Here is a 26979-nt window from a genome sequence, read left to right as displayed (position 1 = left end):
TTCAATTGAGGTAACAGTTGATAAATAGAGGATGTTTAAAAATTCTTAATATTTTCTTTATTTTGTTTTATTTTATTTTATCTTATTTTAGGGACAGATCATGAATGGGGTAAAGGCAGAGAGAGGGGGAGAAAGAGAAATTCAAGCAGGCTCCTCACCGTCAGCACAGAGCCCAGCACGGGGCTTGAATTCATGAACCGTGAGATCATGGCCTGAGCGAAACTCAACAGAAAGATGCTTAACTGACTGAGCCACTCAGGCTCCCCTTAATATGATCTTTTAAATAAATATTTGTTGTTATTTTAATCACAAAATGAATGCATGCCCATTATGGAAAATATGAAAAAAAAATCCAAAACCAAAATCAAATTATCCATAAATCTACCTTTGAAGTATCATCACCATTACTTTTGTAGTGTATGTCTTTTGGACTTTTCTATGCATAGATTATGTATACACATAAAAAAAATAGTTTGCACTATTTTGTCACTTATTTTCCACCTCAAAATTATGCACAGTTTTTCTTTATTCTGCTGCATTTAATCTTTTATGATTGATATAAAAGTTGTTGCCAATGTTCTATTATAAATACAGCTGCAGTAAATGTCTTTGTAAATAAATTTGTATACTTTCCATTATTTCATTAGGGAAATATTAGCAATGGATTCTAAGTGCTAATATTTCCCTAATGAAATAATGGAAAGTATACAAGATAAATAGCCTTTTAGAAACATTGAAATAAATTATACTCTCACAGATAGTGATAAGAAGGCTAGTGGGGCGCCTGGGTGGCGCAGTCGGTTGAGCGTCCGACTTCAGCCAGGTCACGATCTCGCGGTCCGTGAGTTCGAGCCCCGCGTCGGGCTCTGGGCTGATGGCTCAGAGCCTGGAGCCTGTTTCCGATTCTTTGTCTCCCTCTCTCTCTGCCCCTCCCCCGTTCATGCTCTGTCTCTCTCTGTCCCAAAAATAAATAAACGTTGAAAAAAAAATTAAAAAAAAAAAAATTAAGAAGGCTAGTTTGCCAATGACCTGGCTAACACTGGGTATTATCAACCACCCGTTTTCTTTCATATGTAGACAGAGCACAATCAAACAAGTGCAAGAGGTGGGCAAGTATATATATTTCCTTCTAAATGGTCCACAGATTTCCCTGGAGTCATGGGAAGTCATGGAGACATGATGCAAGTCAAAACCAAGTCTTCAAAAGCAAGGCAGAGGAACTAAATTAACATAATTTCGGCCACTATGTGCATAACTTCCCTTGTCTGACTCATTTGTTCCTTGTACATTCATGTGTCTTAGCTCTGAGGCTGCCTTTGTTTCAAGTTACTCAGTAAATTACAAAAGGCAGATCAGCAGCAAAAGAAGTAAGTTAGAACACAGTACAGAGGAGAGATTTTTTATCTCTACAAAATTCAATGTTTTATTAAAGTGTATTTGTTATTTATTCATGATACTAAAACACTATGATTTGTTCAATCTTTTATTACCCACACAAAATAATCTTTTATTACCCATTAACAAAAGTATATTAAAAAAAAAAACAAATTAGTTTTCTAGAAAAATTGCAAAGGCATTACACAGGCACCAAGTTTTCTGAAAGAACCAGATAGTAAATATTTTAAGACAGTCTTGTAGGCCATATGGTGCCTGGCACAATTATTCAACTCTGCCCTTGTAGCATGAAAACAGTAATGGACAATATGTAAGTAAATGAGTGTGGTTGTGTTCCAATAAAACTTTATTTACAAAATTATGCAACTGGGTGGATTTGACCTTCAGGCTGTCATTTGCCAACCCCTGCTCTATCTTACTGTTTGACTCTAAAAAAAAATACACTGAGGAATGTTTGTATAATTATTTTCCTGAAGTGAGATCATTTTCACAAGAAGTAAAATTATTCTTTACCTTAAGAGATAATTTTTATTAAATATCTGCTAAGTGAGAGGGATCACATGAAGCCACTGACAGTCTAAGAAAGGGCCATTGCTTTGGGAGAAGGGACACAGAAGGGAAGAGTCAAAGAAAAAAGCTAAAGTTGAAAGGGTCTCCATAGGACTTCTTTTGCCTCATCCAAATAATACTTAATACCTAAACTCTTCTGAAGTACTTTAGACCTTATAAATCTTCATGGATAAGAACAAAGATAGACCTCAAATCAAAATCAAAGCACTGCTCAGTGCAAAAGCACAACTCTGACATTACGAGGCAATGAAAACAGTCATAATCCTCTTAATCATTGTGTTATTAGTATTGGCAGGTTTGTTTTACCTGATGGTTTATTTTGTTACTTATTTGGGAGATGTTCTTCAAAAATTAGCTATCATAGCTACAAAAATTAGCAAAGGAGTGATGAATGACTTGAAAGAGCTTGTAAGAAGCACACCAAGACAGAGGAAATGTTCAAATGGAAAGTCAGAACCAACATGTGGTTCTTTTACAACACAACTTGATTTAGATGTGTCATATTGTATACATTTTTACAGTGTCACTTTGGCTTTATGACTAAAAGGACATTTCTACCAAAGGGCTAACCTATTCAAAAGTTCAGAAGAGAGTTTGTATTATTTTCCTCCATGACACAAGCCCTTCTGCCAGTTTAGGTCCATGTGATAGTTTAATGGTGGCCGCAAATCCTTTGATACTCCTACTGAGAAATGGACTCTATACCCTCTCATATTCTCTAACAGAACACAGTGGAAGAGACATCATGCCTGTTTCCAGGTCCAGGCCTTAAAAACCCAACCATTTTCATTTTCTGTCTCTTGTAACACTTGCTCTTGGAGTTCTGAGCTGCTGAGTAAGAAGACTTACTACCCTGTTGAAAAGTAAAAAGTCCAACTACCTTGGAACACAGAAAAGTCCTGGTACTACATGAGGAAAGAGAGGGGCCCAGCTCTCTAGCCGTCCCATCAAAGCACCAGGCACGCGGGCAAAGTCATCATGGACCACTTAGACAGGTTTAGTTGCCAGTATATTGAGCAGAAGAATCACCTAGTGAAACTGTTCCCAATTTCATGAGTCATAAAATTGTGAGATATAATAAAAGGCTTGTTATTTTAATCCACTAAATTTTGGTTGTGACATAGCAATAGGTGACTTGAACAGCATCTATGAATGACAAATATCAAGAGATATTTATATGCATTCTATAGCAATAGCTTATTTTGTGTTTCTTTCATTTTCTGGTTACTTTCAATAAAATACACATCACTGGCTTTTGTCATTCCATGGCTATGGTCATCTGAGAGTTATATTTCACTTCCTAAACAATGAACCTCACTAAGAAATTTTTAAGACTCTTATTGACTCATGATTACCACTTAAAAAACAACTTTTGAAAATGTTTAAAGCCCTCCACAGAACCAATGTTTATTGGCAGGCAGATCTTAAAAATAAGCAATAGACTAAAGAGCTGAATTTAATATTAATTTCATAGCTAAATCCAACTTAATTATCTTGTTCAATGATTTCCAATCTCAGTTTTAAAACACTTTGCCATCATTAATGCATTCAAGCAATCACAAAGTTCTCTGTAATATCTCAAAAAAAATACATTTTTCTTTCATTCAAATTAGAATAAAAAATGTAAAATGTGTCAAACAGCAGAAATTTGGGGAAGGAGCAAATGGTACTTTCCATGCATAAATAAAATCCTTCAGAACATAAAATAGGTACCATAAGAATATGTCATACACTTGTATATATACTGTATTGGTATTTCCACCTGGTATTCTCAGGTATGCAATTCCACAGTACATACCATTCTCTCATGTGAGAGCAGGGAAATTTGGGGGAGCCTGGGTGGCTTAGTCGGTTAAGTGTCTGACTTCAGCTCAGGTCATGATCTCCTGGTATATGGATTTGAGCCTCATATCAGGCTCTGTGCTGACAACTCAGATCCGGGAGCCTGCTTAGGATTCTGTGTCTTCCTCTCTTTCTCTGCCCCTCCCCCACTGTGCTCTCTCTTCTCTTTCAAAAATAATAAATAAACAAGAAAAAAAGCAGGGAAATTTGTTGAATGGCTGTAACTACCTGGCTTCTCATCCCAAGACCTTCACTAGTTAACTCATGAAAAAAAAATATATATATATATATTAATATGAAGAAAAGGTTGGTTTATAATGACAATCTTTTTCTGTAGAAATTACTTTCTAACATAGCCTCGTATGGTGGAGTATTTCTCAAAAAGAGTTAAATAGGATTTGATTCTTCAGGATCATAACATGTGTTAATTGGACTTGAAATTCCCTTGTAAATAAGTTTAGGGAAAGTTTGAAAGGAAATTGTTAAACACATTTCCTTTCCAGAATTTCCTGGGAACCTTGAATACACTAAGTTCTGTGAACCTCTAAGGGATACCACAGTATGCAACATCAAGCATAGTTGACTGTGGCATCCTTTTTTTGGAAAATCATTTTGGAAAATGAGTACGGACTAAAGCGCACTTTGGGAAAGGCTGGCAGAGTGGAAAGTTTCTGGAACTTGGAGCTCAGAGGCATTGGTTACAATCCTCATATTCCACTTACTGGCTGAGCAAACAATTTATCCACTATTAGTGTCAATCTCATCTTATGTAAAACGAGGATAATTATACATGTGCTGACTGGTACTCCACAAAGTTCTTATGAGTAATAAACGAGAAACTTTTAACTATAAGTGACTACTTCAATGCCTGGCATACTGAAGGCCCCAGTGAATAGAATGTTGGAGAAATGATCTCCTTTGAAGAATATTGTCTTTATTTTTTTTAAGGCCCTGGTGAGAGGCTCATTTGCTTATGAATTCTAGTGTTGATTTCTCATCAATCTCCAAATCTTTACCCTGCCTGAATGAGCCTAGCCAGTTTTCCTAAAGCCTCACATCTTGTGACAACGACCATAGAATATGCTGCTATACCTTCTGCTGAACTGAAAGTCAACTTGGTTTTGTTATTTAACCCATTTTACATTTGGACAACTAAGCCTAGGGATTTTAAAGTTAATTTCTCAAGAAAATAAAACTTGGACGTAAAACCTATCTTAAACAGAGAGCTAGTACCAGAAACTCAGGGCATGGCTTACTTAATCTCTTTGACCCTTTGTTTCCTCACTTATAAATAAAAATAACTGTCCTATAAGGAATATCATGAGGATTAAATTTGATAATACATATGGCAAATACATTTATAGTGTAGGATATAGTAATATAGTTAATAAACCATTCTATACTAGTATCAAAAGAAATTTTCATAGAATTAAATAATATTAAAATTAAAGGATCTATCATAGATTACCTAGTCCAATTCCCTCCTTTTCAAGAATAAAAAAAAAAAAAAAAGCTCAGAGGGATGAAGGGTGAAAGAATTTAGCCAAGGACATACAGTTCTTAGTGGTCATGTCAGGCAGGATGTAATAGATTTCTCCAAATATTAAAAAAAAAGAATAGATTTGTCCTGTGTGACCCCAAGGGATAAAATCAGTGGTAAAACTAGAGGAGACTAGGTAAAGAAGAAATGTCTAGCAATCTCTGTGCTCCACTGTTGAAATAGGCTGTCTCAGGCTGCCACTTTCCCCTCTAATTATATATTGAAACTGACTTCAGGAAGATGAGGCAGGCCAGATGTATAGTTATTCACGCTCTGGGTTGAGTGCATTGGAGATTAATCATATGCATCATGGCTTGGACATGCGGTTGACACGTTGCCTGAGATAGGCCCAAACCTATGACAGAGCCAGCTCTGGATTTGTTTTAACAGAAATACAGGAGCTGTTATCTCATTGGAAGAAAGGACTCGAAACTCTAATTTCTGAACCCTTTACATAAGATTGAGAAAATGCCAAGTATTCATATCAAAGAATAGGGTTTCGAGGAGATTATAGGGAAGCTAAATTCCTTTAACCCAGTTGGTGTTGCCACTGGGTATATATAGTAACAAGGCTCAACTCTGCTGGATGGTTAACCACAATTTCAGAAGCTGCAATTTTCTGTTATCTGTACTGACAGCCTTTTTATTTATGTGGATAATTGAAAATTGGCTATAATTATGCAATCTGACAACTTCAAGACAACTCATTGAGTGTTACTCTTTAGAAACAATGTGAATTGAGATGTTCCACCCACTAGACAGCCCAAGTCATGTTTGCTCATGGTTAAAGAATGTGCCATCAATCACAATACGCCAAACCAACAACAACAACAAAGAAAGTTCTCTCTTAGAAACAATCTAGGCAAGACAGGACTGACACTAGCAACAAAAGAGAAGTGAGAGGTGATTTGAGGAAGTAAAATAAAGTTCAGTAAAGGCTGGGATATTTCTGTGGAACCTTTTGAGAGGGGAACTCCAAGACATGCCTTCCATTTGTTCAGATCGGGACCTGAGTTTGCATATTTTGTGATTTCAGAGTATGTTCTGACTAAAACAGCAAATACACTTAGTATAAATGGTTAATGAAGCTAGCAGTAAAGTGGGCACATCCTGTTACAATGTACATAAGAATAACAAAGCTAATATTAACCTAGCACTTACCATGGGCAGGCACTGTGCTAAAACGTTATACATGAGTTAGCTTGTTTAATCCTCCTAACAAGCCTGTGATGTAGGTGCTATTCTTAACTCTGTTTTCAGAAAACTAAAATTTAGAGAGAGAAACTGTTTTCCACAGCTGTTAAGGGTCTCACCTCAGGTCTGAACCAAGGTTTTCTGACCCCAGTCTTATAGTCTTCATTATTGCACAATAGTGTGCTGTATGCTGTCCTGTCCATTAACCCTGGCAACATCTAAAATGGAATCTAATCTTGATATTTTAGTACTCCTGCCCTTGCCCCCGGAGAAGCCCATTATTTACCACCTCGAGTGGCCAGCTGAATGCAGGCCAACCTTTGGGACCTGGTGTGGCTCTTCCACATCAATCCTTGGAAGAAACCTACTAGAAATAAGTTATTTCTCCAGCACGGTCATGAGAGGCCAGAGACCCACTAAAGATGATAGGCTTTAACCAGGAGAAGTGGCATAAATTGAAACACAATTAAGAAAACGTTCTAACCATTATTTCATTTGCAGTGATACTTGAGTGTGTCTCACAGGTGCTGCTAAGGAAACCATTCAAAGGCCCAGCCTATCTGTTGCAGGTCTAACTTTCTTAGCCTAAGGACAGTTGGGTACAGAGCCACCATATACATGTATGAAGCAGGTGGGCATTCAAGACACTGAAAAGGGCACCTGTACCCAAATCTTTTATCACCAGAATTGCCAGGTGGTGTGGAATCCTCACCACTACTGTTACTTACTGGGATAAAGCCTCCTATATTAGAATGTAAATTATGCTCTTGAAAAGATGAATACATTTATCCTTTTGCATTCACTGTAGACCAATGAGCTGTAATGTTAGAAAAGAGAACTGGGCTTCAAGGGAATGAGACCATGGTAGGGAAATTTTGATGGAAAAAGAGAATTAGGTCACCGTGGTGTTTTCCAGACACAAGTGCAGATTAAAGATGATCCAAGATGAAGTTTTCATTAATTTATGATGAAATATGAGCAACGAGGACCATGTAGTAAATTTTTAAATTAAAATTATAAATTCTGATATCATGTCCTTTTTTTTAAACGGTACTGTGTCATTTCTTGCATGAAATGATTGTGATAAAATATGAAGATTGGTTTTTTTTTTTCTTTCATTTCTTTCTTGACTTGGCAAAATAAAAACCAAGCAATTTTTTTACTAACCTTTAATGTGGACATGTGCATGTGCTGAGTGCTTCACATTCAATATTTTATTTAATCTTCACAATGACTACATGAGGAATGTACTGTGGTAATCCCTATTTTACAGATGAAGACTTCCAGCCCTAGAGGATAAATAACTTACCCAAGGTTACATGGCTGATGAGTGCCAGAACTGATTTGTCCTTCTTCTTCCTCCCATTTAGGGCAGGGATATTGGGGCCTTTGTGGAGTGATGGGTACTAAAAACAGAGAAATGAAATACAGAAGATAAATTTCACCTACTTAACTTTACTCAAGACTCCCTAGAACTTTGCTTGCAAAAGTATTTCCCCTTATAGTCAACATTTATAAACTAACATCATAAAATCCTAGAAGGCTATGGGCAAAACAAGTATTAAATTTTATCTCCTTTATTTTAACGTCTATTTATTTTTGAGAGAGAGAGAGAGAGAGAAAGAGAGAGAGAGAGCATGACTGAGCAGGGGAGGGAAAGAGAGAGGGGAACAAAGGATCTGAAGCGGCTCTGTGCTGCCAGTAGTGAGCCTGCACAGTGAGCCTGGTGTGGGGCTTGAACTGACAAACCCATGAGATCATGCCCTGAGCCAAAGTCAGATGCTTAACTGACTAAGCCACCTAGGCACCCCCTCCTTCTTTTTAACAAATGAGAAAACTTAGGGGTAGTGTATGACTTAAAATTCTAAATACTTGCAAATCACTAGCACTCAGAAATGTATACTTAAAGCAAAAGACATAACTGTAGCCATTGTTGCTAATGTAGGAAAAGAAAATAGACAAAGGAGAATAAAGTCTGATCACACAAGTAAAGTATAAACTCCAATGTAGCCAGTTCAATCATCCATGACAAATGAAGAACAGTAAATAGGAAAAAAAAGCCTCCAGAATAGAGTTAATTTGAATTCAGTGTTTTGTGCATAGTAAACACTCAACAAATAGTCATTACTAAAAGAATGAATGAATTCCTAATTTTATATTGCTCATGACACATGCATCTTTTCTTTTGCTGGAAATAAACATTGAAGACTGATGAGGATGCTCAACCATGAGATATCCTACAAGGCTATACTTGGATTGACTAAGTGTGCTTGCCATTAAACATAGATGTGAAATAGCAATAGGCAAAGATGGTAATTTGGACATTTGGACATGTAGGGATTAAGTTTTAAGAATTAGTATCATTCATGTGGCATTTTTCCAAACTATCAACATATGAAAATATTTTACATTACTGAACTTCCTTGCCACCACAAAGTCCAGTTAAGTCCAGAATTATGCTTTCTTTTGGGAGGATGGAAGAGTTCTCATCAACCACAACAACCTCAGCAGATAGCTCTCTCTCTCTCTCATGCTCGCTCTGGAACATATGCCCAAGATTAGAATAAAGTCTAAAGCATATGTTCACCATTTCCAAATCCAAGATATTCTAAAGTGGCATCTTCTGTTGGTTAGAAGGAAAATGAGTGAACAGTCAATTAAACTACCTTTTTAGTGTTGAGGGGGACAGAAACAGAATAGGGATCTGTGGCTTCAGCCCTGAGCTTCAGGAAATCCCACTGTAACTTTCTATCTCTAAGCCAAAGAGCTAAGAAAGATCATCTAATGCTTTTGAAAGGCAAGCGTTGAGGTAGGGACCTCAGAGAACCCCTCATCTATGTTGTAGACTGAGATGCAACCTATTATATAGAGAAATCAGGTACCACACTGAGTAGTTTCCCATCATGACTTAGGTTTGCATAAGAAACATGACCAAACTAAATTTTATTCCTGAAAATGTATTGAGAGACTGGTAAGTTTCAAGAGTCTTCTTCATTAATTAGGGATCAGAGATCATGCTCAACTTCCTTCACTCATGGAGGGAAGCTGAAAGTCCTGATGGCAATGCTTGAATCTATTGTTGACTATCAGAACCCATTTCACCCACAAAGTTGAGCCCCCAAGGCTGAAAGGAGATAGAAGAAGTGAGGTTCGAACTTTCCCTTTATTTTCATTCTACACAAACCTGCCCATTAAAAATGGTGACTAGATCTCTGTCAAGTAGCTAAATTACCTGAAGAAGTTCTAGTGACTATCAAGCTCTAATTTCTGCTTCTGGACTCTCATTCTGAAATGGGCGTTTCCTGCAGTGTCTGCTGGCTCAGTCAGCAGTGCATGCAACTCTTGATCTCAGGGTTGTGAGTTCAAGCTCCATGTTGGGTATAGGGATTACTTGAAAGAAAAATCTTAAAAAAATAAATAACTAAGATGGAGGTTTCTGGAGCTCTATGAAGAAGTAGTATACCATGGAGGGCAAAAGCCTGAACAAGTGGCTCCCACAGTTGTCTGTTCGGGGTCAGCGACTATTCCGGGAGACCCTGGAAGTGAAAGCATTACACAGGTTTTGAACTTGGGTTACAGGATCTTGGAGAATTACCTTTCAGCTGGGATGCTGGACTTACTGCTTCATTTGTTCAGCAACAATGAATTAACCACCTATTAGGTGAAACCAGGAAGATGGGATTATGGACAGTTTAAGAAGCTGCAAAGTGAAACTAGGATTTGGGATTTTGATTGATGACCAGCATAGCTCCACAGGCTCCTCTGAGTGCGAAGCCAAGGGATTCCTCACCTACACCCCTGACCCACATTTTCCTTATCCCTTCAAATGGAAATTACCAATTTAGCATCATCATTAATTTTATCAGAAGTTTTTCCTCCTGAAAATTTCTAAGCTAAGATCTAATTGCATAGTCTCATGATAGATCTACCACATAGGCAATATCAAAGCTAACACTGTTGGGCTGTGTACTAACCAATAAAAGCTAGATCTATTGCAAATCAAGAGAGGAAGAAAAAAAAGACCTTATCTTAATTTTCTCTTTGGCCTCCAGTGGGTAGCATAGTGCTTGTCCCATTGTGGACACTTCATAAACATTTACAGCATTGAAAGAAATTCCTAATAGTGAGGGTTTTTTACCTTGGACTTTATTTGGCTGGATGCAATTATTTGCTTGATATTTTCTCATTTGAAATGTCTTTGAACCAGTGAATAGTAATACTGAGCAGCAATAGAATAACAATTGATTTATTTAACTTTTAAACCAGGAAAATTTGCCTCCTCAGGCAGCAAAATTCAGTCATCCAGTCTACTGAGTATTTGCTTCCTTTAATGCCAAAATTTCAGCTTCTGTTGAAATATGCATCAAAAGTGTTCACCTGAAACTATTCTAAAACTATTGACTCCATAATTTTTGCCTTTTGTCTCAAAATTTTTGTCCTATTTGTAAGAACGGTGTTATGATTACCTATTTCCTAAGAACAGGTAGGAGGTTTGTGAGCTACCAATTGGATATAACTCTACATACGCAGTTACTATTACTCTCATGCCAATGATTCAATATGCAAATGTGCTGAAATCAGTTGTATATTGAAAGCAACAAAGTACTGAATTTTTAAAACGATGAATTCTAAACATATTCAGATTTAAGACAATCACAATAACATACACTCTCACTCATTTGAGTTAATTTTCCTGAGAAAGAACAAAGTGGAATTATAGCCAGATATACACATGGCACACAAGAAGTCTCACTGACCACTGGTCCACTTATGGGAGTGTGTGATACATGTGAATATTATTAGTCACATGAATCACAGTGGAGAAAAATTTGCAAATTCCTGTTCTATATGCATAGTCTTTTACTGTGAATTATAATCACTTTTGGAAAATTTGCATTTAAGCATGCTACAGTGTAAGTGCCCACTATTAGAAATAAGGCAAGAGTTTCCTGATGGCACTATTTAATAATGCACCTAGTACCGACATTCCTCAGTCCCTTGTTCTGCCTTCTTCTCCATAGCACTGATCCCCATCTAACATACATGTTATATATATCTTAATTATCTGTTTATATCTTCTTTCTAGAATGTGAACACTCCGTGAGGGTGTGGATATTTCTCTTGTTGTCTACTGTTTTCCCAACCTCTAGAATAGTGCCTGGTACGTAATAGAGACTCAGTAAATATTTGTTGAATGAATAAACAGGATGGGAATATTTGTTCTACTGAGCAACTCTTCTGAAGAAACTGTATTAATTTTTTTTTCTGTTTTAGGCTGTCAGTTACTTTTATTAAAAGAAAATTTGGGGGCACCTGGGTAGCTCAGTCAGTTAAGCGTCTAACTCTTGTTTTTGGCTCAGGTCATGATCTCACAGTTCATGAATTCAAGCCCCACATCCAGCTCTGTGCTGACAGCTCAGAGCTTGCTTGGGATTTTCTGTCTCCCTCTCCCTCTGCTGCTCCTATGTGCACATGCATGTTCTCTCTCTCTCGCTCCCAAAAAGAAATAAATATTAAAAAAAAAAAAAAAGAAAATTGGGATGATGAATGAAATAAAATCACTCAACAATCTAAAACACAATAGTTAGTCTAAAAGTAAAAACAGTAGTGATGGAAGAGAAATAATCTAATAGTCATTCTTTTCTCTGCTTGACAAATTGGAGAAGAATACACTTTTCAAAGGCTTGAATATGATATATATTCCAAGAACTGCTAAAGAAAGGAACACTTCTCAAATCAACATTGTCTACAGGAAAACTAATAATTATCAGATTAGACAGCAATAATACTAAACAATAGAGTAGTAATTCTTCTAAATCAAAGAAGACATCCTTCTGAACTAAAGTATTAAGAAGGATAAAACTAAGATAAATCCATTTTAAGTGTCAGCTAGAAGCAAAAAGATTATAAAGTTTCATTTTATTTTACTAAATCTTTTTTTTACATTTTTTAAATGTTTATTTATTATTTTTGAGACAGAGACAGAGCATGAGTCGGGGAAGGGCAGAGAGAGAGGGAGGCACAGAATCTGAAGCAGGCTCCAGGCTCTGAGCTGTCTGCACAGAGCCCAAATTGGGGCTTGAACTCACAGACTGAGAGATCATGACTTGAAGTGAAGTCAGTTGCTTAACCGACTGAGACATCCAGGCTCCCCTCTTTACTAAATAAAATATTAAAATTGAATAATATTAATGCTGAACATGAATTGGCTCATGCAATGTATTTATTTTTAATTAGACCTTTTAAGATAATTGTCAATTCACCTGCAGTTGTAGGAAATAATACAGAGAGATCTCACGTATCCTTTACCCAGTTTCCCCTAGTGGTAACATCTTATAAAATTATAGTACAATATCACTGCCAGGATATTGACACTGATGCAGTCAATATATATGCATTTCCATTACAAGGAACCCTCATGTTATTCGTTGTTCTTTTGTAGTCAGACCTACTTCCCTTTATCCCCACCCCTCCAACTCCTGGAAACCTCTTAATATGTTCTACATTTCTATAATTTTGTCATTTCTGGAATGTTATATACAAAATGATTTGTCCTAAAGTTATAATATATAATCTTCTGGGACTGGCTTTTTTTTCAGTCAGCATAATTCTCTGGACATTCATACAGGTTGCTGAATATAAAAATAGCACCTTCTTTTTTATTAAATTGTTTTCCATGATACCACCACAATTTGTTTAACCATTCACGTATTAAAGGCCATCAGGTTGTTTTCAGTTTGGGACTATTATGAATAAATAGTCATGTATAGGTTTTTATATGAACATAAGTCTTCAGTTCTCTGGGATAAATGCTTAGGAGTTCAGTTGCTAGGTTGTACAGTAATTGCATGCTTAGTTTTTAAAGAAACTGCTAAACTTTTTTCCAGAGTGGCTGTATCATTTTACACTCCCACCAGCAATGTGTGAGTAGTTCCCTTTCTTTGTATTCTTGCCAGCATTTGGTGGTATTACCATTTTTTTTAGCCATTCAGGTAGGTATGTATTGATACCTCATTTTGTTTAATTGTGCATTTTCCTGATGGCTGATGATGTTGTATACCTTTTCATGTGCATTTTTATATCCTTTTGGTGAAATGTCTGTGTAAGTCTTTTGTCCATTTTACTATTGAATTTGGAAAGTTCTAGATATAGCTCTTCATTGCATGTGTGGCTTATAAATATTTTCTTTCAGTCTGGAACTTATCTTTTCATAATCTTAACCCAATTTTTCACAAGCAAAAATTAACTCAACAATTTTTCTTCAATTTATCATGCTTTTGTTGTCAAATCTAAGAACTCTTTGCTTATTTCTAACACTTTACCTTTTTTTTCTAAAAATTTTATAGTTTTAAGTTTAACATTTGAACCCAAGATCCATTTTGAGTTAATTTTTGTATATGGTATGGGATTTATCTTCCTGTATGTCCCTTTATCTCCTTTATTTAAAGTATAAATATCTTAGATATTTCCTTTGGATAACCATTCAGTATAATTTTTGGCTTCAAACATCATTCTTAATTTAGAAAACTCAAGAGGAGAAGGGAAACCAATTATATTCACTTATATTTTTGCTTACCATGTTCTTCTGATGTTCTAAGTTTCCTTCTTTTATCATTCCTTTTTGAGAACTTCCTTTAGCTATTCTCTCAGAATGGTGACACATTCTCTTGGTTTTCATTTCTCTAAGCATTTTTTGATTTCTCCTTAATTCCTGAAGGATATTTTTGCTGGGTATAGGATTCTGGATTGATGAGTCTTTTCTTTCAGCACTTAAAAGATCTTAATACCACTTCCTTCCTTCCTTCCTTTCTCTACAGTTTCTGAAGAGAAATTTGCTATCATTTGAATTATTTTTCTCCTTTAGGTAAAGTATCACTTTGGCTGCCTTCAAATTATTTTTGTTTCTAGTTTTAAGAAGTGTAATTTTAATGTGCTGTGGTGTGGATTTATTTGGGCTTATTTTGTTTGGGTTTGCTCAGCTTCTTTAATCTGTAAGTTTTGCCTTTTCCAAAATTGGGAAGTTTTCAGTAATTATTTCTTCAGGTTCTTTTCTAATCCCACTTTCTCCCTCCTTTTCTTCTGATGACACAAAGTGTTTGATCTTTTGTTTTGATTCCACTGGTCGCTGAGACTATTCACTTTTTTTTTTTTAGTTTTTTTTCTGTTTTTCAGGTTCTATTTTCCAATTCATGGATTCTGTCCCTTTCATTCTGCTGTTGAGCTTATTCACTGAATTTTTAATTTTTATTATTAAATTTTTTTTTACAATTTTCTAAAATTATCAATTGGTTCTTCTTTAGATCTTCTTTTTCTTTTTAAGAGGAAAAGAGAGAGTGTGCACAAGTCAGGGAGAGGAGCAGAGAGGGAGAGAGAGAATCTTAAGTAGGATCCATGCTGAGCATGAATGTGGGGCCCAATCCCATGACCCTGGGATCATCACCTGAGCTAAAATCAAGAGTCAGATGCTCAACTGACTGAGGCACCCAGATACCCTGATCTTCTTTATAACCTTCTATTTAATTTTCAATATCTTCTAATTTTTCATTTGTTTCATGTGTGTTTATAATTGCTCATTAAGTTTTTTATCATGCTGCTTTAAAATCTTTATTGGATTAATTCTCACATCTCTGTCATCTTAGTGTTGGCTTCTATTAGTTGTCTTTTTTTCATATGAGTTTGGGATTCACTCATTTAATTGAGGTTCATTTATTACTGAACCTCTGAAAAAGCAATACTGGCTTGAGCTCTTCTTCATTGTTGGTAATTTGTAAGATGAAAGTGAATTTCAAAATGAAATCTAGGGTCACCTGGGTGGCTCAGTTGGTTAAGTGTCTGATTTGATTTTGGTTTAAGTCATTATCTCATGGTTTGTGGGTTCAAGCCCTGCGTTGGGCTCCTGGCTGCTGATAGTGTGGAGTCTTCTTGGTATTCTCTGTCTCCCTTTCTCTCTGCCCTTAACCTTCTTGTGCTCATGCTCTCTCTCTCTCTCTCTCTCTCAAAATAAATAAACTTAAAAAAAGTGAAATCTAAATATTTTTGTATCATAAGATTATGAATCTTATTTAAACCCTCTGTATTAATTAGCTATCTCTGAAACCACTCATGCAGGAGAAGGGTGAACACCACATCCTTACAGCTTGGGGAAGTAGAAGTCAATATTCTCTATTCAACCTCTGTTGTCATCTTATGGGGACAGGCTCTTCATTACTGCTGGCAGGAGAGGAATTTCATCACCCCATATGATCTCCACTGGCATCACAGGTGGCAGCCTTATTACTGATGAGTGCTTATAAGAGTCCTGACACTCCACTGGAGTCCCTCGGACACAACCTCAGTGGGGAGAGGAAAGAGTGTCTTATTATGGTTGGGTGGAAATGGAAATCCAAACCCCCCATGTCATCTCCATTGACGCTATGGAGGGACTCATTATAGGCCAGTGGGGATGAAAGTCCTGGTTCGCTAGTTGGCCTTCTCTGACACCACCTTGGGGATTGGCACCTTCTTATAGCTTGGTGAGGATGGAAGTCTTGGTCCTCACTCAGCCTTCGCTAGTCTGGGTAGGGGAGGGACTACAGTATTTTCTGTGGTGTTTGGTACTACAGAAAGGTAGAGAAGTTTGGAAGCAAGAAATTAATGTTTGAAATGAATTTTTTATTGCTAGGACTTTTGGTTTGAGAGAGTAAGCTTTTGCTGAGGCTTTTTTGTCTGTGTCCATTGGCATCCTGGGTTGCTTGCTTTTTCAGCTACAGATGTTGAATAGATGAGGCAAAAAGAAAACCCAGGGAACTCAGAACCATGTTGTCCTTCAGGTCCCAAAGTCCCTAGCTGGTCTGCCTTCTCTCCACTTTTCAGTCTTTTCAAGTTTGTTTTATATTGTAAGTCCTGGGAGAAATAGGGAAAGAGTAACAGAAAAAAAAATCTCTACTTTATGTTTTTGGAAATGGAAACCCATACAATATATTTTGTTCCATAAATACGTCAAATAAATAAGTAGATAGTCATTATTGAATCTTCTGAAACAATGATATCTAGATCTCTGGTGTCCAATATAGCAGTCACTAGGCATATGGGAATATTTAAATTTAAATTAGTTAAAATTAGACAAAATAAAAATCCAGTTATTAAGCTGCAGTAGCAAGATTTTGAATGCTTAAAAATAGCCGCATGTTCCCAGTGGTTACCATATAGGACTGCACGGATTCAGAGCATTTGGAACATCTCAGAAAGTCTGGACAAGGGTGAGCTAGACACTGAGCAAAATGGTTCATGATACTACTAAATGTTGATGTGAAAAAATAAGCAGGAAGAAAAATATGAGCAGATGGGTAAATAAGTGACCCTGTGAATTACAAGAATAGAAAGGATGTGGATTTGTTCACAAGGTGAATTTGCAAAATGGACACCAACCTGCTACCATAGCATGGATTGAATTTTTAGTGATTCTAGCTGCACAGGTCCATTCCTAAGACAATACTTTTTTCCATGAGTTAATGCAATTTGGAACAGTAAAAGCTAGTTGATGCGACAGCTGAGATTAGCATGTATTTACCATGACATTGCATGTTATGTTGCATTCAGATATCGTCTGACTTTGGCAAATGTTGGATACATTCATTCAACATCATTTGATACAGGGGATACATGTATTTTATAGAATTCAGTTGTTTTAAAACAATGAACTGAAATGACATAGAGGCAACTTTAGCAAAAGAGTATAATTTCAGGGCAGCAAAGCCCAAGTAAAGGTAAAATATAGGCAAATAAAACTAAAATGACTAAAAATGGCTAAAAATGACAACGAGTTCAGAACTAGAGCTTCATGTTATTTCATTTATTTGACAATTATTTGTAAAATGCATATTATTACAGTTCAACCATCAGTTTCTCAGATGAGAAATTCTGCGATAGAGAAATTGGTTTTATTACTTATTGGAAAAGGAAGGAAAAATACTTAAGCCACTTTATCACTTCCTATTTATATCATACAGCCAACACATGTCTTTCATACCAGCCATATTGGCCCCCTAATCATTTGAAAAAATACCTTGCACTTTCTGCCTCCATGGTGAACTTATATATTTTTTCCTCATTAATTCATTCCACATATATTTATTTGGCACCTTCAATGTGCCAGCACATTCTAGCACCAAAGTACATCAATAGACAAAACAAAGATCCTTGCCTGAATACTCACATTTTAGGTAAATAAATAATAAGTATAATAAATAAATTACAAGGTGAGTACTGTAGAAAAAAGACAAAGCAGAACATGTAAAGGGGAATGAGATGAGAGATATGGGGCAGACTAAGTCACTCTTACAGGACCCATCATCACCGTCACCATCATTTCAAATACTACCTCCTTTACAAGGCCCTCCTTGATACCTTAGGTTTTTTTTTTTTTTTTAAGATTTTATTTTTAAGGGGCGCCTGGGTGGCGCAGTCGGTTAAGCGTCCGACTTCAGCCAGGTCACGATCTCGCGGTCCGTGAGTTCGAGCCCCGTGTCGGGCTCTGGGCTGATGGCTCAGAGCCTGGAGCCTGTTTCCGATTCTGTGTCTCCCTCTCTCTCTGCCCCTCCCCCGTTCATGCTCTGTCTCTCTCTGTCCCAAAAATAAATAAACGTTGAAAAAAAAAAGATTTTATTTTTAAGTAATTTCTACAATGTGGGGCTTGAATTTATAATCCTGAGATCAAAACTCTCATGCTCTATCTAACTGATCCAGCCAGGTGCCCTTCCTTCTTACCTTAGTTAAAACAGATCTCTCCCACCATGTTCCTTTAGCAGTTCCTATCTTTATTACAGCACTTAGCATTCTGCCTTGTGTGTTACATATGAATACATCTGTCTTTTCATTAGACTCTGAATCCTTAATAAAGAGAATGTGGCTTATTAATCACTCTATTCCTTGCAGAGTCACACATAGCGGTTGGCTTAATAAGTGTTTGTTGAACAATGATGCCTAAATTGAACACAAATTGACAGAGGCCCAGATTGTTTATAAAAGGTAGTCTTAATATTAGGATTCAAAAATATAAATTACACATGTAAATGTTGGATGCCAATTCCCTGTTCACACTTACTTTCTTCCCTTCTGCTAACATCCATTGCGCTAGAGAGATGGTAATGTTTTGTTGGAGAAAGGACTATTTTATGCTCTTGCTGAATTCCTAGTAGAAATACCACATATTACATCAACAAATCAAGCAAACTAGTGTCAGCATCAAGAACTTAAATTTGTCTTCAGAGCATTATGCATTGACCCTATATAGAGTCTACTAAATTAAATGTTCGATGTTAGAATTTTGGCAAAATAACCAACACTATTGTCTTTATATGACATCATGCTTTCATCTGAGAAAATATTACTTATGTGAAATTGTCAATCTTTATTTTCTTCTTGTTAATAAAAAACACAGAAATAATCTAGCTATATTCTTCTCAAGTTCTTTCACAAAACACACGGCTTTACATGACAAGAACCAGTAGAACTTGTATAAGAAATTGTATTTCTTAAACATAACATACTGTCTTGAAAGTGCTACTATAAACAACACTCACTATGTAATATAGTTATGAAGCTGATTTTGATTACACATTCTATAAGTATCCTACTCAGTAGGTATGAATAAAAGACTTTCCCTAGATAATCATATAACAAAAGTACAAGTACCTCTTATGTTTTACCTCTTTTTAAAAATCAGGTTTAGAATTTAAAGATTTGGTTAGTGTCTAATTAGAAAATTTTTATAAATTCTTAGTAATTCAGATAGATTGAATTAGTTGAATTAGTGATTAGTGTAGCTTTTTCGAGTTGAGATGTGACAACATGAAATATTAATGAATGTTCTACTGGAATTGCTAATGATATATTCTTCTGATGGAGAATTAAAAAAATTTTTTTAATGTTTATTTTTTTTTGAGAGAGAGACAGAGTCAGAGTGTGAGTGGGGGAGGGACAGAGAGAGAGGGAGACATAGAATCTGAGGCAGGCTCTAAGCTCTGAGCTGTCAGCACAGAGCACGGTGCAGGGCTCAAACTCACGAAGTGCGAGATCATGACCTGAGCTGAAGTCGGACACTTAACTGACTGAGCCACCCAGGCACCCCTTCTGATGAAGAATTTAAAAGAAACCTCTTTTAAATAAGGGAATATGTTTTTCTTCTTAATATTTTTATGAAACTGAAAGATGCTTCTCTCTCTTTTAAAAAATTTTTTTTAAAGTAAGCTCTATCCCCAGGACAGCTGGCTGGCTCAGTAGGTAGGGCATGTAACTCTGGATCTTGGGGTCATGAGTTCAAGCCCCACATTGAGTGTGGAGATTACTTAAGTAAATAGAACTTAAAAATACAAAGTAATCTCTACACCTAATGTGGGGCTCAAACTCATGATCCCAAGATCCAGAGTCACATGCTGTACCAACTGAGCCAGCCAGGTATCCCGATGTTCCTCTTAAAGGTACTTATTTTTATCCAAAATGCTCACATAGTATACATTTCAACTAAATTTTATTCCTGATGTGCAAGGAATTACTGTAGAGGATAATCATTAAAGAAACCAAAATTATTCATTATGATTATTATAGGAAAGTTAATGGGTCATAGGTGAGAAAGTTAACAGTGGTGGAAGAGACAACATGCTGGTCTGAAGCAGAACAAATGTAAAGAATGCATAGGATGATCATGAACATGAGAAAACATGTCTGCACTGACTAGATTCAATGTTTGGCTTAGAAATTGAATCTTATGTCTTATTTCTATTTTCCTATGTGACTGGTACAACGTTGTGTGCTCGTGTATGTGTATATAAACCTGCAATAAGTGACTAGTTAATTTAATTGCTCACAGAGGACTAGACAAGCTGCTAAAGTTACTCTTTGTCTTTGAGGCTGTGTGTAAATGTTATCAAAACAAGTGATAAATTCAACAAAAATAGAAATTGTTATATGAAATGATTTGAGACAATTTAGCTGTTTGACTTGATTTTTCAAGGTTTTGATCATCTAGTTACAAGAAAGTTTAAAGTTTAAGTGGGCCAAATCTATAGTTGGTTAATCCTCTTCAGTACAAAATGTTGGCATTAATATCTCTCATAATTATTTTGATTAAAATGTATTGTTAGACACGTTTTCAAAGACCAAAGAAGTTTATGTATATGTGTAAAATTTGAGTCTGGTGTCTGTCCACACAGAATGAACATTATAGTGTGTAGTTGACTATACACACACAATGTATAATTTTAGAGCTTATAAAAAATGTGCTTGTCTATAAAAAGGATACAAATGGGGACTTAACATGTTAATAATATACAAATTTATTTTAGCTATATAATCTTTTTCACTTCGGAATTAAAGTTTTACTCAAGGGTATAAATTCCTCCTGCATTTTGTAGATGCTGTAGTTGCTACCAGTTTATCAGTAAATATTAGCTGGGTGTTGTCATGGTAAATGGGAAAAGTATTTTTAATCTGTCCACGTAAGTGGGCCCACTGCTGTCAGCAGATAAGAGAGAGAACAGGAATAAGGTATAGTGCTGAAGTCTGAAAAACTAAAAGGTCAAAAAAAAAAAAAAGAATACTTGTACTTTAAGAGTGATTTCCTTGAATATTTTTAGAGCAACATACAAACAACATAATTGAAGAAGGTCAACACAAATCAATTTGCAAATTTTATAATTTAAGAAGTGGGTACACAAATATAATTTTCATTTTAGCTTGAAATATGCATGAAAGTGTTGTTTGATCTTCACCAAGATGAAAACAAATGATGAAATCACTTTCTTATAATATCCAGTCACACTTCATAGAGATTTTTCTGAGGGAAGATATGTAATAGTCACTTCTCTTTTACCTTTAAACAGTAGTACAGTCAAATTTATCTTTGTTCACCTAGTCTCTGGTCAATTGTAACTGGGAGAGATGCAAAAGTCTAAAGCAGATGAGGAAGAGGGAAAGACTGTTTGGGGTCAGGGAAACAGCAAGAACAGAAGGAAAAGGGTGAGATAAATCAACCAGTGGGAAAGAAATCAGTCTCTTAGAGCAGATTTGTGTGTTTTGAGTGGTGGGGGACGAGGCTTCCATTATAGCCTCAAGACTGGCTTTCAGATTTACTCCCAGTTTTCAAGACGATGTTACTCTTGCTTGTCCTGTCCTGATTTCACACTTTTGTTTAAGTTTTCCACTCTAGAATCGAATATCCTTTTTTATAGTTCCATACACTGAGCAGTTTCCCATTTCCTGCTTTGTTTTGTTTTTTAGCTACCTGAAGGTCCAAGAAACCATCTAGGTTTAAGTTGACCAATGCACTTGAGTTCCACAATGTTTATTAAGCACTTAGTAGGGGACAGGCACATTTAGATGTAGAAGCCATGGTTCCTACTCTCCTGAAGCTTTTCAGTGCCCCAACTCTGCCTATATTATCTACTACAATGCAGTTTAAAGTCTTCCAAAACAGAAAAAGATAAAATAATAAATGCTAAGAAGCCTGAAGCTCACCCCAAATAAGAATCACGAGATTTGATCTGGGAAGCACCTGTGATGAAAAGATAACGTGGTAGTTTGGATCCTAGCTCTGTCACATGTAATACAACTTTGAACAAGATGACATAAGGCAGGAGAACTGACATTTCTATGTATCCAGCATAATGATTGGTATTGTGTATTATTTAATACTCATAGTTCACATCACCCCCAAGCTCTCACTTTATTTTTTTTAAATTTACATCCAAGTTAGTTAGCATATAGTGCAACAATGATTTCAGTAGATTCCTAAATGCCCCTTACCCATTTAGTCCATCCCACCTCCCGCAACCCCTCCAGTAACCCTTTGTTCTTTGTATTTAAGAGTCTCATGTTTTGTCCCCCTTCCTGTTTTTATATTATTTCTGCTTCCCTTCCCTTATGTTCATCTGTTTTTATCTTAAAGTCCTCATATGAGTGAAGTCATATGATATTTGTCTTTCTCTAACTTCGCTTAGCATAATACCCTCTATCTCCTTCCACGTAGTTGCAAATGGCAAGATTTCATTCTTTTTGATTGCTGAGTAATACTCCATTGTATATATGTACCACATCTTGTTTATCCATTCATCCATTGATGGACATTTGGGCTCTTTCCATACTTTGGTTATTGTTGATAGGGCTGCTATAAATATTGGCGTGCATGTGCGCCTTCAAAACAGCATACCTGTATCCCTTGGATAAATACCTAGTAGTACAATTGCTGGGTCATAGGGTAGTTCTATTTTTAATGTTTTGAGGAACCTCCATACTGCTTTCCAGAGTGGCTGCACCAATTTGCATTCCTACCAGTAGTGCAAAAGAGATCCTCTTTGTCTGCATTCTCACCAACATCTGTTGTTGCCTGAGTTGTTAATGTTAGTAATTCTGACAGGTATGAGGTGGTATCTCATTGTGGTTTTGATTTGTATTTCCCTGATGATGAGTGAGTTGAGCATTTTTTCATGTGTCGGTTGGCCATCTGGATGTCTTCTTTGGAGAAGTGTCTATTCATGTCTTTTGCCCATTTCTTCACTGGATTATTTAGTTTTTGGGTGTTGAGTTTGACTAGTTCTTTACAGATTTTGGATACTAACATTTTATCTGATATGTTGTTTGCAAATATATTCTCCCATCCTGTCGGTTGCCTTTTAGTTTTGCTGATTGTTTCCTTCACTGTGCAGAAGCTTTTTATTTTGATGAGGTCCCAATAGTTCATTTTTGCTTGTTTCTCTTGCGTCTGGAGATGTGTTGAGTAAGAAGTTGCTGCAGCCAAGGCCAAAGAGGATTTCTCCTCAAGGATTTTGATGGCTTCCTGTCTTACATTTAGGTCTCCCATCCATTTTGAGTTTATTTTTGTGTATTGTATAAGAAAGTGGTACCGGTTCATTTTTTCCCAGCACCACTTGTTGAAGAGACTGTCTTTATTCCATTGGATATTCTTTCCTGCTTTGTCAAAGATCAGTTGGTCATATGTTTGTGGGTCCATTTCTGGGTTCTTTATTCTGTTCCATTGATCTGCCAGCTCTCACTTTAAAAGACAAAACAAACAAACAAAAAAAACCCAACAAAAAACCAAGTAAAAAACAGTATTTTTCCTATTTAAATTTTTTTTAACGTTTATTTATTTTTGAGACAGAGAGAGACAGAGCATGAACGGGGGAGAGTCAGAGAGAGAGAGAGAGACACAGAATCTGAAATAGGCTCCAGGCTCTGAGCTGTCAGCACAGAGCCTGACGTGGGGTTTGAACTCACGAACCGCGAGATCATGACTTGAGCCGAAGTCGGACGCTTAACCTGAGCCACCCAGGCGCCCCAGTATCTTTCCTATTTTAAAAGTGACCAAAACTTAAATGTAGATAAAGCTAAGAAGCTTGGGTTTTCAGACACATCTGAGATTTGAGCCCGGTCTCAAGCCCCCAACTCTACCACTTACCAGATTCTAGGCTAAGTTATTCATTCATTTATTCAATACTCGCTATATGTCAAGCACATTGCTTGGCACTAAATTTTAAGAAAACAATGTGACATGGTCCCTCCCCGTAAGCCTCTTAATGTCAGTAGAGGGAGACAAGAACTTAAGGAAGCCCTTGTAATAGGTTGATAGGTGTAGTTCTGGAAATCTACAAAGAGTAGTATGGGATACAAATGAGTCCATTCTACCTGGAACTGACAAATGGCAGAGATCAGGAAAGCTTTTACAGGGGAGGTGGTTCTAGAGTTTCACAGAGTCACCCATTAAGTCAGGTGGTTGTGAGAAAGAACAAGACATTCTAACTGGAGTGAGCACTGGGGCCTGAAATAGATCGGCAAGAAATGAAGGTGGTTCAGGGTGGCCAGAGTGAGAAAACCACAAGTTGGGAGTAATAATATTCACTTCCCGTGTTAGAGGATACATACAGAACATTTATACAGGGTTAAGCATATTGCCTGAGACATACTAGGTGCTCAAAAAATGTTCCTATTTCTCTTTCAGATGCTGCATTTGATTACATCCCCTTCTAGCTCTGAAACTCCATGATTCTTACCATAGTGTATAGTTCTTGTTATATATTGGTTCATACATTTTTTTTACACATTGTACATATTCAATGAATAAATAGTCTCTACCACAATTGGCAGAAGACTGGGTAAAACAAGATGCACATTTTGATAAGGATTGAAACAAAAGCTGAATTTAGCTTTAATCCTTTCTTTCTCTGTCCCTTTATAGTAACTTGAATACAGTTTTGCTTGTGTATATTTGAATGTGCTGAAAGTGTAGAAATTTAGCATTAGTTCAGTTCAGGGACAGAATTCAATATTTTCCCATGGGGACTGCTCACCTGCTTCCCAAACCAGGAGAGCTACGTTTTTGTCCCCAGCAGTTTCTAAGATCAAAACATCAACCATATTGCTGGGTGGAGATTTGAAGGCAGCATATGGTACAAGTACAACCTTAAGAGCTCATCACTTCTGTACTGAGTTCATACATGTAATGCACTGATATGTTGCAAATGTCCAATAAGTTTTGTATAAATGGAACTGGGAGTAGGGTAGGAACAGGGTAGTAGAGTTCCGCCAAAGGAGGGAAATGCAAAAGGTATCAAGAAGAGGGAAGGCAGGAATATACCCAAGAGTGTGACTGTAATCCCACTAGGACACGTACTTCTTTAGACAGGAAGATATTCCTGCCATGACAGATGAGCCTGAGGTGCTTATACCCATTGGAACCTCTCCCTACCCCTCCCACCTCCACCTTCAGCTGGGTTGGCTATCAAAGTGCCTTTTCTGGTGGTGAAGTTGCCTACCTCTTGTAGTCTTTTTAAAAAGCATGGTCAAGTTGTAGGAGAAATTCTATCATAGAAATGTATTTCACGTCAAATAAGTCATTTTTCCTGTTACGAATATTTGTGAGCAGCTTGATATTTTAAACTACACTATCATATTGATTTTTCTTAGATGTATATAAATTCTGACAAGGTATAGTGATGATATCGAGTAGTTTTAACAAAAGATTTAAATGTTGGTGACATCAAAAAACACATTTTAAAATAATGGAAACAGGTTTATATTCTAATGGATTTCAGGACTGCTACCCTTTTGGAAAGAAAAGATATGGGTATTTATGCAGTTATAAATATTGTTAGGGAGGGAGAATAATTATTCCTAACAGTAAGCATAATGAGGTTAATAATAATAGAAGATATATCACCAAAGGAAAACATTGACTTGTGAGAAAAAAAAATTACTCAGGCACTGGAAGAGATGACTTATAAAGCTTATAATGGCACTGGAATAAACCTTTTGGGATAAGCACATTTTGTTTGATCTTTGTCAGTTTTTCTCACTCCATACAGCTTTGAGAGTCACCTTGGTGTAAAGTGGATGAGGGTCAAAGTAAAAAGAAAGGTGATAGTTTTCCACTAGAAGACAAAAATACAACAATAATCGCTCCTTCCTCTATTGTCAAAATCCTTCTTGTTTAAGGATATTGAAATTCTTTATTTGGCTACCATGATCTGTTGACTTTATCAGAATATTGTAACACAAAACTATGCAAACTGAAGCAATCTATTAAAAAAAAAAGTCTCCCATTATATGGCTAGTTTCCAACTACTATTATAGCAGTAAAGCTATAAACATTTGAAATATTGAGATATGTATTAAAAAACTGAAATGTAGTTTTTTACCTTTATTAAATCATTCTGTATTTGTGTACTTACTATAAGTTACCTCGATGACAGTATTTTAGAGGAACAGAATCTACATCATCCATACATTTTCTCCTAGAGATTTTATTTTCCTGCAGGAAGCCAAATTGGATGTTCATCTGTAACCATGGTTTAATAATGAGTACGAAACTAAAGACTAGAATTCTTAATAGAGTTTTTAATGAATTAGTGTCTCATTTTTGCCTACAAATTGGTTCAAGAATACTCATTCTCAGTTCACAAAGTTGTAGGAAGATGCAATGTGATAGTTAATTTTAACATCTTTTCTGGTAAAAGTGTTTGCAAACGTTCGGCACTCTTGTCATTAGTAATATAATACTTTTGCATTCTTAACAATATGTTTGTTATTGGTTTTCATAGAATATTGTGGAACTAACACTCGGTGAAGATCAGAGAATATTTAAATTTTATTACATGCTTGGTGGAAAATTTAAGTATACATTACTTGGTGTTACACATAATTTTTGAGAGGGTCCTATGCCTTAAACTAATTATCAAACTCCATATCAGAAGTCAGGTTACGTGGGTACACAAAAGTGAGTTTCTTTGCCACAGCAATTGTGGTAAATTTGCTGTGATCATAGGAGACTATTATTGTATTGCGATTAGGTGTGGTTGCATTAAGCCCAAACTTTGTATGTTAGGCTGATACCAGTTTTGAATTGTATGGAATGACAAAATTTCTCCATTAGACTGCTTGAAAAAGATCATTGAAATGTTGTAGAAATG

The 26979-nt window shown here is 36.3% G+C and overlaps 1 long non-coding RNA gene across 2 annotated transcripts in view; it reads right to left on the bottom strand.

Annotated features, from left to right (window-relative positions):
* The window catches only part of LOC123595799, a 43374-nt gene that overhangs the window by 14588 nt on the left and 1807 nt on the right, over positions 1-26979 (bottom strand). For both annotated transcript variants that reach the window (XR_006711382.1, XR_006711381.1), the window contains exons 2-4: positions 10137-10195; positions 7851-7947; positions 6661-6759 (exon numbers count right to left, since the gene is read on the bottom strand). This is a non-coding gene — a long non-coding RNA (uncharacterized LOC123595799). The remainder of the gene's footprint in view (positions 1-6660; positions 6760-7850; positions 7948-10136; positions 10196-26979) is intronic.

This window comes from Leopardus geoffroyi, chromosome B1 (assembly GCF_018350155.1).
Source record: "Leopardus geoffroyi isolate Oge1 chromosome B1, O.geoffroyi_Oge1_pat1.0, whole genome shotgun sequence".
Classification (NCBI taxonomy): Eukaryota; Metazoa; Chordata; class Mammalia; order Carnivora; family Felidae; genus Leopardus; species Leopardus geoffroyi.
Note: the sequence above shows the minus strand (reverse complement) of the source record. Positions and strands in the feature narration are given on the sequence as shown.